The sequence below is a fragment of the Sciurus vulgaris genome, assembly GCF_902686455.1.
Source record: "Sciurus vulgaris genome assembly, chromosome: 3".
Classification (NCBI taxonomy): Eukaryota; Metazoa; Chordata; class Mammalia; order Rodentia; family Sciuridae; genus Sciurus; species Sciurus vulgaris.
The window spans coordinates 28,165,238-28,180,315 of NC_136463.1; the positions used below are offsets into that span (position 1 = coordinate 28,165,238).

Consider the following 15,078-nt stretch of genomic DNA (forward strand, 5'->3'; position numbering starts at 1 on the left):
ATTTTAATATTCTAAGGATGCCTTAGTCTGTTCATGCTGCTATAACAAAACACCACAAGCTGGGTGTGGTGGTGCACACCTGTAATCCCAGCGACTCAGGAGGCTGAGGCAGGAGTGTCTAAAGTTCAAAGCCAGCCTCAGCAACTTAGCGAGGCCCTGAGCAACTCAGTGAGACCCTGAGCAACTCAGCGAGACCCTGTCTCTAAATAAAATATTTAAAAGGGCTGGGGATGTGGCTCAGTGGTTAAGCGCCCCTGGGTTCAATCCCTGGTACCAAAAATCAATCATCAATCAATCAAACAAAAACAAAACACCATCAACTGAATGGTTTAAACAACAGACATAAATTTCTTCAGTTCTAAGAGATTGGGAAGTTCAAGATCAGGATGCCAGTATGGTCAAGTTCTGGTAGGGCCATTGGTCTCTGCTTGTGGTGTCCTCACTTGGCAGATAGAGGTCTCTGGCCTCTCATGTTTCTTGGGGACACCAGTCCCATCGTGGGGGCTCTCCCCTTATGATATCATTTAAACCTACTTACTGCTCAAAGATCCCCTCTCCTGCTACAATTGCATTTGGAGGGAGGACTTGGACATACGGATTTTGGGGAGGACACAAATATCTCAGTCCATCACAAAGGGTCAGGATACAATCCAAGGTAAGGGGAACCCAATAGGTTCTCTTTCTGTGCAGCAAAGGTGCCAAGGAGAGGTCCACAGGTGGCCTTAGGTGAGCGTGGTCCAGAGTGGCTGCCAGAGTCCTATAGGGTTTCTGGATCTGATTTTTTTTTTTTTAAATGACAAAACGAAAATTTCCTCTTTGTGTTGACTTCAGTGACAGGGTCCCCGCTGCCACTCTCTTGTGGGGTTTCTTTCACATTCTCCTAGCTTTACGCTTGAGAGAGCCACTCATAATCAGCCCGGCTTGGACTAGATAATCACATGCAAACAAATGCATAAAGCTTTGCCCCAGGAATTCCAGCACAGTGGAAAGAGCATCCAGCTGGGAATCAGAAGTCTCAGGGCCTTGCTTTCTTTTTTATATGCCCACGTGATCTTGGACAACCCTTCCAGGCCTTGGGCCTCAGTTTCTCTAAATGATTTGGTGATCTCCTTGACCTCTCAGCAGTGGGGATGGGATGTGCTTTCTAAGTCTTCTTTCTGTAGGAATGTCTTGTGAGTCTTCCACTTATTTTAAGAGCGATTCTTCGCTTTTCATATTCATATAGCCTCGTCCTTGCATTTCTTTTTTTCTTTTACCCCATCCCGTTGGCATCGCTCAAAGTCCTTTTAAGATTTCATGACTTTTTCTTTTCCAAGTCTGACTAGTTCTTTGATTTAGCCTTTCTGCTTTTTCTCTGGGGGTTGGGTAGGAGCAGGAACCAGTACTTCAGGGTGAAGTCTCCTGCTGGGCTGTCAGTGCCGCCGCCATCTTGGCACAGGCAGAATTAGGTTTGATCATGCGCCTCTCGTTTGAGAGTTGTGGTCTGACTGCCCCTGGTGTCAGGAGCGAATTTCTTCATGTGTCGCTCTGCAAAGAACTTTCCCTGCCATTTCACTCTGGAGTTAAGACTCCTGGAAAGAATGAGACCTGCAATGCTCTTGTGTTGAGTGTTGACAAAGGACTCGAAAACCAGAAAGTGAGGAACTAGTGATGTCCCCACCTTTATGGATGCCTCCTTTTTTTTTTAATCTTGTACCAGGAATTGAACTCAGGGGCACTCAAACACTGAGCCACATCCCAGTCCTATTTTGTATTTCATTTAGAGACAGGGTCTCACTTAGTTGCTTAGCATCTTGCCATTGCCAAGGCTGGCTTTGAACTCGTGCTCCTCTGGTCTCAGCCTCCCCAGCTGCAGAGAACACAGGTGCGTGCCACTGTGCCCTGCTTGAATGCTTCCTATTTTTAGGAACTCTCACATTTGAGAGTGCTAATCCTTGAACCTCATTTGTATAGTTTCTCAGGATGGCCATGGCAAAGCACCACACACTGGGTAGCTTAAAACAACAGAAATTTATTGTTTCTCACCATTCTGAAGGTCAGAAGACTGAAATCTATGTGTCAGCAGGAACATGCTTCTTATGAAACCTGAAAGGGAGAGTCCTTCCTCGCTTCTTTCTGGCTTCTGGTGGTTTATGGCAATTCTTGGTCTTCCTTGGCTTGTAGATGTAGCATTTCAACCTCCCCTCCATCGTCCTAAAGCATCCCTCCCACTCATGTGTCCGTGTGTTTTCTTATAACACTAGTTATGTTGGATTAGGGGCCCATGGTATTCTGTCCACTATGATCTCATTTGAACTAATTCCATCTGCAACGACCCACAACCCTGTTTCCCATTAAGGGTCACATTTTCTGGCACTAGTGGTTACGATTTCAACATAGATTTTTGGAAGACACGATTCAACCTGTACCTCACTGTGAGACGTCTTTATTCTGATTTTTGTAGATGAGAAAAAAGGCTCAGAGAAGTTTATGACTCCTACAATTCACATAGACGGCAAGTGACAGAGCCAGAATTTGAGGTGTAATTTGCCTGCTTTCCAGGCCTGTGGGTTTTCCACCAGAGCAACTTTTCCATTTAAGGCCTTGGGCCTGCCTGGATCAAAAGCATCCAGGGGTGGGGAAGTGCCTGTTAAACACACCTGGGCCTGGGTACCTCTGTTTCTAATGAGCAGCCTCAGTGCTGCTGAGAGGCTAGAACTTGGAAACTCGGTGGTTCATCTTGGTTCCTGATCAGGCCGAGTGAGGTGAACAGTTGAGCAGCTGCTGATTGTACAGATGGGAAGGGGTGGCGTGTGGGTAGAAAAAGCCAAAGTCTAAACTGGTGTCTTTCAAACTTTATTGTGCAGATGAATCATCCGGGGGCATCTTGTTAAAATGCAGAGTCAGATTCAAGGAGTCGGGGCTGGGGGTTGTGATTCTGCATTTCTAACAAGCTCCTAGGCGATGTTGGTCCAGAGGCTGTGTGGACCACATTCTGAGTAGCAGGGGTCTAAGAGGCTGTCTGTCCTAGATGAGACAATGATGGGTGATGAATTAAGAATGGATTCTCAAATCTGGCTGCACGTTATGACCTCCTGGTGAGTTTTCGATATGCCCATTTCCAGTACTTGTACTGCCACTTAAAAAAAAGTTCCTCAGGCAATTCTGCTGTGTGGTCAAGTGTAGTCACTATTTTACAGCAAGGTGAGAGGCATATGGATATGTATGTGGAAAAGGGTATCAGCTTTTTTGTTTGCTTTGTATATTTCTTCCTTTGGAAAGTCTCCGACCTGCCTCACTGACCTGCCGCTTCTGATCTTGATGCTGGGCTCAGAGTCAGGGGAGGAGATCTGGTTCACCTGGCTGGAGGGTGGGCGAGGGACTGTTCTGCTCTACTGATGTTTATGCCAGTGCACTGGGTGCTGAGGTGGGTGGCGAGCTTCCCCAGGGGCTCTGGACAATCAGAATGGGTTGCTGTTTCTAGCCAGAGTTCAGGTCCTTGATCTCCTTTTTTAAAGTGTCGCCTGACTTGCCCACCAACCCTCTCTTCTCACGTTCTCTTTCTTTACTTCTCTACTCCTTCCTTGGGACGGCTTCTCTGATGAGCCCCAGTACATACAAGTGGCTTACCCTGGGCAGAGTAAGCTCCGGTGTGCAGTGTGTGGGTTGTGCATTTTTGACCTCCTTCCCCGAGATCCCTCCATTTTTTACTTGTATCTGACCCCAAAGCCTCTGATCTTAATCATCATATCATCCTGAATCTGTTTCTGAGACCCTGCAATGGGCAGTAGTTTAGAGTGGCAGATGAGAGCTTTGGTCTCAAGCTCACTTGGGGTTTGCTCCCAGCTCTGCTCCTTTGTAACTCTTGGTGTTGGGGATTTTTAACATGTTTCTTTCCTTATCTGTAAAATGGGGCTAGTGTTAGTGTCTACCTCACGGGATTATAATGAGCACTGGATGGGATGGTTCATGTGGAGCATGAAAGGCATGTGTAAACTTGTGTCTGCAGGAACCTGGGTGAGACTGACCTTGAGAGGCATCAGGTGCCCCTGTGCTCAGGATGCTTCTTCTGTCTCTGTCCCCAGAAAAGGGAAAAATGGGCAGGTTTGCAAACGGCCTTTGGGTGTACTCATTTTTCACCAACCTCTATCTGTTTCTTTCTATTCTTTTTCTGATTAAAAAAAAACTTTTTTAAACCATGTTTTTGGAGTACATTAAATTGTCACTCCATGAAACCATATAGTAGAGTGATTTAGAACATGGACTCTGGAGTCCACTATCTGGCCATGCCATTTAGAAGCTTTGCCATCCTGGACAAATCCCTAACTCACTGTCTCAGCTTCTTCTTCTATAAACCAGGGATAAGAACCTGGCTTCTGGGGTTGCTGAGACAGTGCAGATAGTGCAGATGTGGTACAGAGGACAAAGCCTGGTACTTAGAAAGTCCTCGCATCTATTAGCTATTGTGATAGACTGCAAACCCTGTGACATATTATGAGACTTCACATGTCCTTTAATCCCACATCTACCCAATGAGGCAGGAGGTATTATCTCCATTTCATAGATGAGGAAATGAAGGCTCAGATGCTTGGAAGCTGCACCGAGATCATATACATAGTAAGTGATGGAACCAAGATTTAAACCTTGGACTTTTAACTAAAATTCTTATCCAGGGATCCTTAATTTGGGAATCCAAGAAAACCCTGTGGATTATTCATAGGTTTCATTGAGTTTGGGGATCCTTTGAAATTATTTTCAAATCCAGTGTTTGTATTTCCTTTTTCTTTTGGTGGCGTTGGGGACTGAACCCAGGGCCTTCTCATGTGAGACAAGTACTCTACCAACTGAGCTATATCTCCAGCCCAAGAGTTTATATTTTTGGTTCAGGATCCATTGCCCTCTTTTGACCCACAGGATAAACCATTGTATTATCCTGACTTTCTTATAAGATATAAAAATGGTTTAATTAACTCCAAATGTATGAAACTACCATTGCTGAGGTCATGGAAATGGTTGGGCTGTAATGGACTTGAATTCCTGGAACTGGTAATTTCCATGTTCCTAATCCATGCACACCATTCTAGTGTCGCCAGCACCATTTTGGCCCCAGTGGTTCTAGGCAATCTGAATCAGGATAGGATGATCAGAAAACCTGCCGTTCCCCTGTGGAGGTAGACCCGAGTCCTGGGGTCTACCTGGGGTCTACCCACCATTGCCTCAAATTCCAAGGGCTTTGTCTTCCTTACTTGTAAAATATGGGTATTGCCTAGTTGGTCTCCAGTCCTCTCCTAATCTTTCAAGGGCCATTCTGCTTCTGTCTTTCTTATATGAAGTCAAGATGCAGATCAGAAGGCTCAGTTCATAAACAAAGGACAGGCACATTCTGAGTAGGCAGGGTAAGAGGGGAAACATGGGTAGTCAGTTATTTGTCTGCTACAACTGGAGATGGAGTTAAGAGAAGCAGGAAGCTCACACGTATCTCTCCTCTCATTTCCCCAAGCTATGGTGACCACTGAGGACTGTCGAGTTAAGGCTACAGAGATAACTTTTAGTCCACCCAGTTATGCTTCTGAGAAAACTGAGGTCCAGAGAAGGTGAGCATTTTACATGAGCTCACATGGCTGGATTGGGACTTGAACACTGGTTTCTAGAATACAAGTCCAATGTCTATTTACAAAGCTAATGAATACACAAAAAGGCTTAGGGGATTTTTCAGGACTACCCACATGTGATGCACGTATGGACTAATGGAATTCCAGGACATATTTCTGGGACTATTGTGCTTTTCCTTCCCATGCCTCATCATGGACATCCATGGAATGTTCTTACCTGTCTATTCTGTGCATACCTTTACCCATTGGAGTAGAGGAGGTGAGGATAAAAGGAGGATATTGGCCTCAGGGTATATGTTCCTGTTCTGGGTGAAGGACGCACAGAGAGAGACTCCATTCTCTCAACTTTGGGGAGGTTAAATCTGGCGGTTTATATGCCACACGAGGGGTCATGGGGTCATAGGGCACCAGGAAAGGGTGCTAGGTGAGAAAGCAGCAAGTTTGGCTCTATTTATGAGAAAGGTCAGTCACACAAAGAAAAGTTGGGGCAAATTAAATTGAATAGTTTAATTGAGCAAAGAATTATTCACGAATTGAGCATCATACACAGCCAGAAGAGGCTCAGAGATCTGCCCAACAATGTGAGCCATGAACTCTTACAGGCCAGAGGTGGAAACAAAAGTATAGAAATCTGACTGGTGACAGCAAGGCATTCACCATATTTGAGCATGGTCTGATCAGTTGGCTGAACTCCAGTCATTTGTGGCAAAAAATATACTCCTAAATTAGGTTTCAGTTTGCTTACATAGTAAGTTAGGTTATAGTTTGTTACTTAAGATCTTGAAGTAAGAGGCAGCCTCAGGTCAATGGCCTCCTGCTTATTCAATTTAACATTTTGGCGGCTGTGTTGGCAATATGTTGTAGAAAAGAGGCCAGAGAGAGGGAATCACTTTTGCTTCCACTCTTGTATCTTGCATTTTCTGGATGATCTGTGATGATTGCTTTTTACACATGACTCTTTGTGAAGAAGTTAGAGTCACCTTTTTGGAGTGAACCGACCACCCAGTTTTATGAGGATTCTAGGTGGCCATGATTTGACACTAGGCTTATGATGCAAAGATAAAAAGGAAATGCCAAATTGCCTCTGGGGCTCCTCCACTGGACTGAACATGGGTTGGGGCTGGATGTGTAAGCTTTCTGGAGTTCCTTGGATGAGTTGGGTTTTGCTTTCCTTTTGTTCTAAGAACTTGAAAGGGCTTTGGGGTCAGTTAGTCTGGATCCTGAATTTAAATCCCAGCCCTGCTGCTTACTCTACCTCTAGATTAAATTACCTTGTCTTTTTTTAAAATTAAAATTTAAATTTTTTTTAATTAAAAATCATAAATTTACATAGGGCAATGTTGTTTGATTCATTCTGTTATTTTTTTCCCTTCCCTCCCACCCCTCCCACCCCTCTTTTCCCTCTATACAGTCCTTCCTTCCTCCATTCTTACCACCCTCCATATCCCTAACCCTAAACCTAACCCTAACCCTAATGCCTACCCCTCCTACCCCCTATTATATGTCCTCATCCGCTTATCAGCGAGATCATTCATCCTTTAGTTTTTTGAGATTGGCTTATCTCACTTAGCATGATATTCTCCAATTTCATCCATTTGCCTGTAAATGCCATAATTTTATCATTCTTCATGGTGGAGAAATATTCCATTGTATATATATATGCCACAGTTTCTTTATCCATTCATCAACTGAAGGGCATCTGGGTAGGTTCCACAATCTGGCTATGGTGAATTGAGCAGCTATGAACATTGATGTGGCTGTATCTCTGTAGTTTGCTGATTTTAAGTCCTTTGGGTATAGGCCAAGGAGTGGGATAGCTGGGTTAAATGGTGGTTACCTTGTCTTTTTTTAAAAAAATATTTTTTAGTTATAGATGGACACAACATTTTTACTTACTTATTGTTATGTGGGGCGAGGATTGAACCCAGTGCCTCACACGTGCCAGGCAAGCGCTCCACCCCTGAGCTACAGCCCCAGCCCTGCCTCGTCTTTTTAAGTCTCAGTTTACACAATTGCAAAATGGAGATAATAATATTTAACCCAGAAGGCAAGATGACAGGTGTGTCCCGGGTACTTTCTGTAGGCACTGTGGACCATGTCTGTTGAGAGTAAGCAGAATTCTGCCAGAGTGACTTCTCATTGTGGGCATCTCTGGAGAGGCTTTTAAGGCACCCTTACCATTCACCGACTCCCTCAGTACGTGTGGTCAAGGATCCATCAATGCCAGGTGGGGAAAGAAGAGCTGGGAGCACAAGGCGTATGAGAGCCAGCACCCCCCATAGGTTTGTGCCGCAGCAGGATGTGGCTTCTCCCCTAATTCTAACTCTCCCTGGTTGGCTCTTAGCACTCCTTGTTCCTCCCGAGCGAGAATTGCTTAAGTGGGAACTGCTGCAGCTAGGGGAACATTCCTGGGGGGCACTGTGGTGTAAGGAGAACCAGATGGGGATTAAGACTCAACCAGGAGACATAGAGTGATCTCCTGTGGTCCTCGAGGATTCAGCTACTCAGTTCCTAGTCTCTATACTTATGGGTTTCCTTTCCCTGTTCTTTGCACAAGCACTGTTTTTAAAAAGTAAAAAGTAATCTGAATAGTTAAATGTCCTTCTCACTGTCTGCCTGTCCATCCATCCATCAGAACAAAGGCCAACTGGAAGGTTTCCCATGTGCTGGGCACTATGCTGAGCATTTCTTCTTCCTGGTAGCACTGAGAGAGGAGTCGCTGTTATTCCTGTTTATTCTCTCCTCATCCCTGTTTTTATTTTTTTGGATACCGGGGATTGAACTCAGGGGCACTCGACCACTGAGCCACATCCCCAGCCCTATTTTGTATTTTATTTAGAGAAAGGGTCTCACTGAGTTTCTTAGCACCTCGCTATTGCTGAGGCTGGTTTTGAACCCAGTATCCTCCTGCTTCAGCCTCCCAAGCCACTGGATTAAAAGGTGTCTACCTCTTCGTCCAGCTCCATCCCTGTTTTTAAGATGAGAAAATTAGAGACATAGAATTGTAACTTGCCCAAGGTCACAAATAGGGAAGTGGCAGAGCCAGCCTAGCACCAGAGCCAAAGCTCTTAACTGTTTAGGACCTGGTACTTCTTCTGCTTGTGGGTGACATGGAGTGACTTGCCCCAAGTACAAATGCTGGCCAGTTTATAGTGACTGGGTTTCAGATGATTTATGGTTTCTAAAATTTTCAATAGTGTTTTAAATGATGTGCATGTATCATTTTTATAATAATGAAATAAACGAGCTGATTCAGATGATCCCCTAAGCATATTATTTTCAGGATGCTAAACGGAAAGCAGAGATTTTTGTTTTAAGTAAGCAAAATAAAAGGTTTTTTGAAACAGTGGGAGAAAGCATTTAATTTTAATTTTTTATATTTTTTACTGGTGCATTATAGTTGTACATAATGGTATATAACACTTTATAGTTTGGGGCTGGGGTTGTGGCTCAGTGGTAGAGTGATTGCCTAGCATGTGTGAGGCACTGGGTTCCATCCTCAGCACCACATTAAAAAATATAGATATTGTGTCCATCTACAACTAAAAATATTTTTAAAAATTTGGTCAGTATCATTAACCAATATTTTGCTTTTCCATCCTCTCCTGCCTCCCTCTGGTCCCTTAGGGAGGAAGCATTTTTGATTTTGATCATTTCTCATGGCACTTTTTGGAGGCGGATCATGGTTTGGGTCTTCAGGCTGCCTACCGGGGGTGCCCGCTGTCTTACTTCATCTCCACCACAAGATGGCAGCACAGCACAACGATGGGCCCGCCTGCAACCTCTGTGAAGGAGCTCAGAGCATCTGTCTCCCAACTATGGAGACTGCTTGCTCCCCAATACCCAGTGGGAGGAAGGGGCTGTTAGAAAGGGACTGCAGAGCCTTTGTCCCCTGCTGACTCGAGCCCCGGGCAGTGGGACAGTCACATTTAGTGGCTTCCATTTGCAGTAACTCAGAATAGGGTGGCATTGACCATCTTGCTTTCTGGTGGGAGATACATTAAAGACAAAAGGCCAGAAAGGTTTCCAGACATTGAATGAATGCCAGTGAGCCTGGGGAATGGGTGATTTGTAATCTGTAGGGTTATTTATCCTATGACTTGTGTAGATTCTTTTTGTTCCATAAGGAAGAAATTGGGGCTGGTCTTCCAGATGCAGAGGTTACAAGGCAAGTCCCAGGGTGGGCAGTTGATAACCTTCACTGGGGTCTTTCTAGGTGAGTTACTGGGTAAAGCAGTTTCACTCCCTAGAAAGGAAGACTGTCAAGAACAAGACTTGGCCCTGGTCCTTGTGGTGAAACTAGGGAAGTGACAGGTGACTGGGAGGAAAACTTGGAGTGGGGGCCACTGTATTACTACCACCTGAGATGCCCAAGAGGGACTGGACTCAGGTAGGGGGAGTAAGTGCAGAACTCCTGTATCAGTTAACACCAGCTGCTGTAACAGACAAAACTTCCGATCTCAGTGGCATAACACAATAGAGGTTCATTTCCTGCTCACCTAATGTTCAGTACTGCTGATCCTGATCAGCAAGTGGGTAGCTCTTCTCCAAATGGCAATTCAAGGGCACAGGCTCCTTTCTCTAGTGACTCTTCCATTTTCAACACATGGCTTCTAGAGACTCTTAAAAGTACAAAGAACACAGAGGAGCGCACATGGAAGCTTTTGTGGACCAGGCTCAGGGTGGGTGGAGGCATTACTGCCACCTCTGTTCCCTTGCCAGAAATGAGTGTCATAGCCTCTCCTAACTACAAAGGAGGCGGGGAAATGTACTCTAGCGTGTGCCCAGGAGGATGAGAAAAATCAGGGTTGTGTCCAGCTGGCTAGTCTCTGCTCCAAGACTCATTGTTTAAATAGTCAGACTATAAAGCTTATCCCAAAGAAATCATCAGTTTTGCTCATACAGATATTCAATGACAAAGATGTTCATTGCTTTTATGACAAAAGTCAATGTTCAGAATAAGAGATTAAAGAATTTATGATCTTCTCACCAAAAATTGTGTGGTGGAAGAACGTTCAGTTCCACAGTCCTCATGGTGCTTTATTAAGTCATAATGCTTTGTTATTTATTAAGTGCTTTATTAAGTACTAATCCCGGGAAGCTTTAGGGTTCACATGAATTGAGACTGAACTACAAAGAGGCATTATTTATTTTCATTTAAACGTTCTACCCCTTAGAGTTATACATAAAATATTTACTTTAAATATAACTCTTGACATTATTCTCTCGGTATTTCTAGGAACACATTTCCTCAAAAGCAAAGTGAAGGATTGAATTATGTTGCAGACTTTGTGGGCAACTATTGAATTCACTTCTTATCTCCCTGGTTCAATGTCTGACTCCCACCCTGAACCATAGCAGCCCAGGGCAGAGGTGGGTGTCAGCCTTGTTTACTGCTCTGCACAGAGTGTGGGGCAAGAGGAGGCATTTAGTAAATATTTATTGACTAAAGTTGAATCGAATGGGATGAAGTCAAATGCAAAACGAGGGGATGAAAAGGCAAGAAAAGGGTGAACATGTAGTAGGATGCCAGCTGTGTGGAAAGTTCACACATGCAGATCACAAGGCTGCAAGAGAACATCTCTGCACTCTAGGGTTGAGTCATGTTCTTTTATTCAGAATCTCCTCTACTTCCCATTTCTTTTACCTGGAATCATTTGCATAATCATTTATGGAGATCATAATCAAGATGAAAAGAAAAAGCTATTCTTAAAAAAAAAATCCTCCTCTAGAGACCAGAAGTGTGACTCTGATACTATGTTTCAGAGGGTCCTGGATGCCTTCTGGTATTGATGGGCAGGGGTGGGGAGTTACTTAAATCACTAATCCTCAGACGCTTAGTCTAGAAACTGGGCCAGAGCCCAGCCTGGAGGTGGGGTGCCAGGAGGCACAGGGGACCTGGAGGGGAGCTGACCCCTCTCATCCTGCTCTGAAGTGTGAATGTGGCCCTCACCTGTGCTGACCGTGGTGTGAGGTTAGCCTCTGGGGATAGATGTGTGTGGTGGGAGATGGGGCAGGCTGTCACCACAGGCTGGACACTTGGTTCTGTGATCCTTCTGGGAGCTTCTCCATCCTCCTGAGGTTGTTGGTAAAATGCAGGACACTGGTCAGATTTGAATTTCAGATGAATGATGAATAATTTTTTTTTAGCATAAATGTCTTAAATATTGTACTCTTTATGCAATACCACCAAGCTAAAGGGCCTTTTTTTTGGTGAGATGACCAGCTTCTTCAGAAGAGGGGAGGCACAGTTGGTATTGCAAAGCTGGTTACATCAGCCTGGTGACTTCCCCTGGCCACTTCCCTCCCTCTTCACAACCTCTCCTTCCTCCCACTGACTGCCCACGGCAATGTCCAGAAGGGCAGCATGGCCTGTTTTGGGGTTGGTCACTGCGAGGTGTTTTTCCTGGGGAATCCTGCCTGATTCAGATCAGACCCTTCGAACTCCTACGGATGGCTTTTTAGGGCTCATTCCTCCCAGGGCAGCTCCTTTTTTTTCTGGCTGACTCTGTCCCTTGCTGCGTGGCCATCTCCTAGGTCCCTTTCCCCAGGTCCTCCACGCGGTGGCCAACTCCCAGCTTCTCCCTGGAAGCAGCATTCTTGCCTTTTTGAGTTTTTCTTGTGACTGCCCACATTTTTTAGGGGAACAGACCTAGATAAACACAACAAGCATTTCCCTGGTAAGATAATTCCTAGGCATTTAAAAATAAACGTAAAAGCCATCCTGTGGTGTGCTGGGACTGAACAGGGCTTCGCAGGGGGCCTGGGGGCGAAAAGGGAGAGGCATGTCCCGTCTGGGAAGCCTGAGTGGAGTTGCAGGCCTGAAGCTTCATGCTCCTACGCAGCAAAGAGCAAATAGAGGTAAAGAACAGGATATCTTGCCAGCAAATGAGGCAGACGGGTTCGGAGCAGAGCACAAAGGGTCTAACTGGATTGCAGCAGATAGCACCTCTGATAGGTGCCTGGTGAACCCACTCAGCTGCCCAGCGGCCAAGAACTGGGTGTAATTGGGAGCAAGGCCTGCTGTCTTGGCCCCGTCTCTTCCACTTGTCAACTGAAAACCAAACAGTTCCTTTGTGTTGCTTGTTGTAGTTGAAAAGCACATTTTTGGTGGAGGTTGGTGAATAAATCTTTCATGAATATGGAATTTTCCAGTTTTTAAAGCATTAGGTCTTTTTCATTTGAACCAAATGAAATGACCAACACTACTCTGCTTTGGACTTGGGAAAACAGCAATTTAATCTGCCACAATCATCAAATTACACACAGTCACAGATACATGCATGCACATAGACACACAGTGCTATGTGCAGATGGACTTGTGTCATCAGGGGCTGGCAACCTGGTTTGGCACGACCAGTCCTATCACAGACAACAGCTGTGGCTGACCTGGTGACAGAATATCTCCTGGCACTTTTCTCAGGATTTTAAGTCAAATTGAACTCATTTGCACAATCTCCTGCTTGTTTAGTGCCCTCTGAGAATCTGCTTTACTTTTGGTTTCTCCAGAAGACCCTGGACCTTGGGGCCCCTTGGCACCCCAAAAAACCAGGGCAGAGTCCTGGTGGGGTCAAGTTTTCTTCATTGCAAAGCCCAAATTAGTTTTGTAAATATCATCCACAGCCTGAATTATTTTGCATATTGCTATCATCAACTTATTATTAACTGTGCCTGGGAGTCACTTAAGTGACTACTTAACTGACCTAGTTACTGTTTGTCAAAAGGCCTCTGGAATTCAGTGCTTTTCAACCATTGTCCTGACCTATGACCCTGTGACCTCTGACATGTCCATGATGGGTGAGAAGCAGGACAGGAGGAGGCTAGATGCCTCCAAGGGTGGGGACACGATTTGGAAGCTGCATCCAGGAAGACAAAGCAGGGTCAGAGCCCAATGCCAGTGAAAACAGCAGGAGGCACAAAGAATCATGGAGACTGATCACAGGATGCTTTGGCAAAGCCCAGAAACCAGCGGGGAGAGTGTTGGGCTTATTGAGTATTCATGAGGACAGCACTCCGAAGGATGCAGTGATTTCTTTTCTTTCATTGTTTTCCCCTGGCTTCTTCATTTGCTAGCTGTGTGTCCTTAGGAAGGTTACCCAGTTTTTCTGAACCTCAGTTTCCTCAGCTATAAAGTGGAGAGAATAATTCTTATTTCATGGGGTGGCCATAAATATCTGCCAGAGAAAGGTAAGTGGGAGCATTATAAACTTTAAAGCTTACCTGGTAAAAAGTGAGAACTCACTTCCTGAGGGGCAGTTGAGGGGCGACAGAGACTTTGAGAAGCTGAGCATCAGGGAGGGATCCCAAGGAGTCTAGGGAGGAAGAATTGGCTGCAATTCTGGGTGGGTGGACAGGCAGGGAGCAGGGTTGCTAGGGAACCAGTCTCAGGCCTGTTGGGATGAAGGGTGTGCTGCAGGATGCCAAATGTACATGAGAAATTCAGGCTCTTCTGAATTCCAGTTGCTGTAGGCGACTGAAGGCTGCCCCTTCCCTATCACCACCATTGTATGTCATGCCCCCTGCTAGAGGCCATATGGACTGACTGTTCTCTAAGAGCTTAGAGGTAGTATGGTATGCTGTCGTGTTTCCAAGCCCCAATGACTATCACACATCTTAGAAATCATAAGGTAGTGATGTACAGCAACAACAGTTTGAGTGGAAATGTTCAATAGATAATCAACATCAAAATCCTGTGTATACATATAAATTATAGGACAAAGTACATCCGACAACCTGTGATCTTCTAATAAATCTGCCTGCTGAGAGGTTCTTTGAAACCTGGCACTTCCTTTGTCTCTCCTCACAATAAAAGAATCTTAAGTGTAAGTGAAGGAACACAGCACAAATTAGCTTAAACAGAAAGGAAGATGATTTCTTGGCTTGATCCCTGGAAATATCAGTGGGCGGCTAATTTTAGCACTTTGGGTCTCTCTCTCTCTCAGTTTCTTAAACCAGCTCTCTCCACCTGATGGTTAAAAGAGCGTCCCATACTTGCGTCCTCTTGATTAGCTATACCAGTGGAAAGGCGAGGGTTTTCAGAATAACAGTGGCGAAAAAGTTCTAGGGAGGTCCTGATTGATTCGCCTTTGGTCATGTGTCCATTCCTGAGCCAATCATTGCGAGGACCCGCTGACATCAAGGAAGGAGTGGGTGGAATCAACCCCTGCTGCGTATTGTACAGAATATACTCCTTGTTGGAAAGGTCAGGATGGGTGCTGGAGGACAGCAGTGGATGCCCACTGTGGCACTTCAATGTCCCAGCTTGTTGACTGTCCACTCTCAACTCTCCTAGGCGAGGACTAGGTCTATCTTGTGCTCTTACTTCTCAGCACAGTGCTTGGGACATAATCTACCTCTACCACTAATGAACACATGAGACATTAATTAGATATTTCAGCAAGTTACTGGCAAATTCTGCATCTATAATGGGACTTCTTGGTATCCACAGGTATAGCATACTGCTGGAAGTGAAATTTACACAACTAAA

General features: G+C 45.1%; 1 long non-coding RNA gene across 1 annotated transcript in view; it reads left to right on the plus strand.

Annotated features, from left to right (window-relative positions):
- Positions 1–2,935: 2,935 nt before the first annotated feature.
- Positions 2,936–15,078, plus strand: part of LOC306657741 — an 83,069-nt gene continuing 70,926 nt past the window's right edge. Inside the window, exon 1 of the long non-coding RNA XR_013762866.1 lies at positions 2,936–3,077. This is a non-coding gene — a long non-coding RNA (uncharacterized lncRNA). The remainder of the gene's footprint in view (positions 3,078–15,078) is intronic.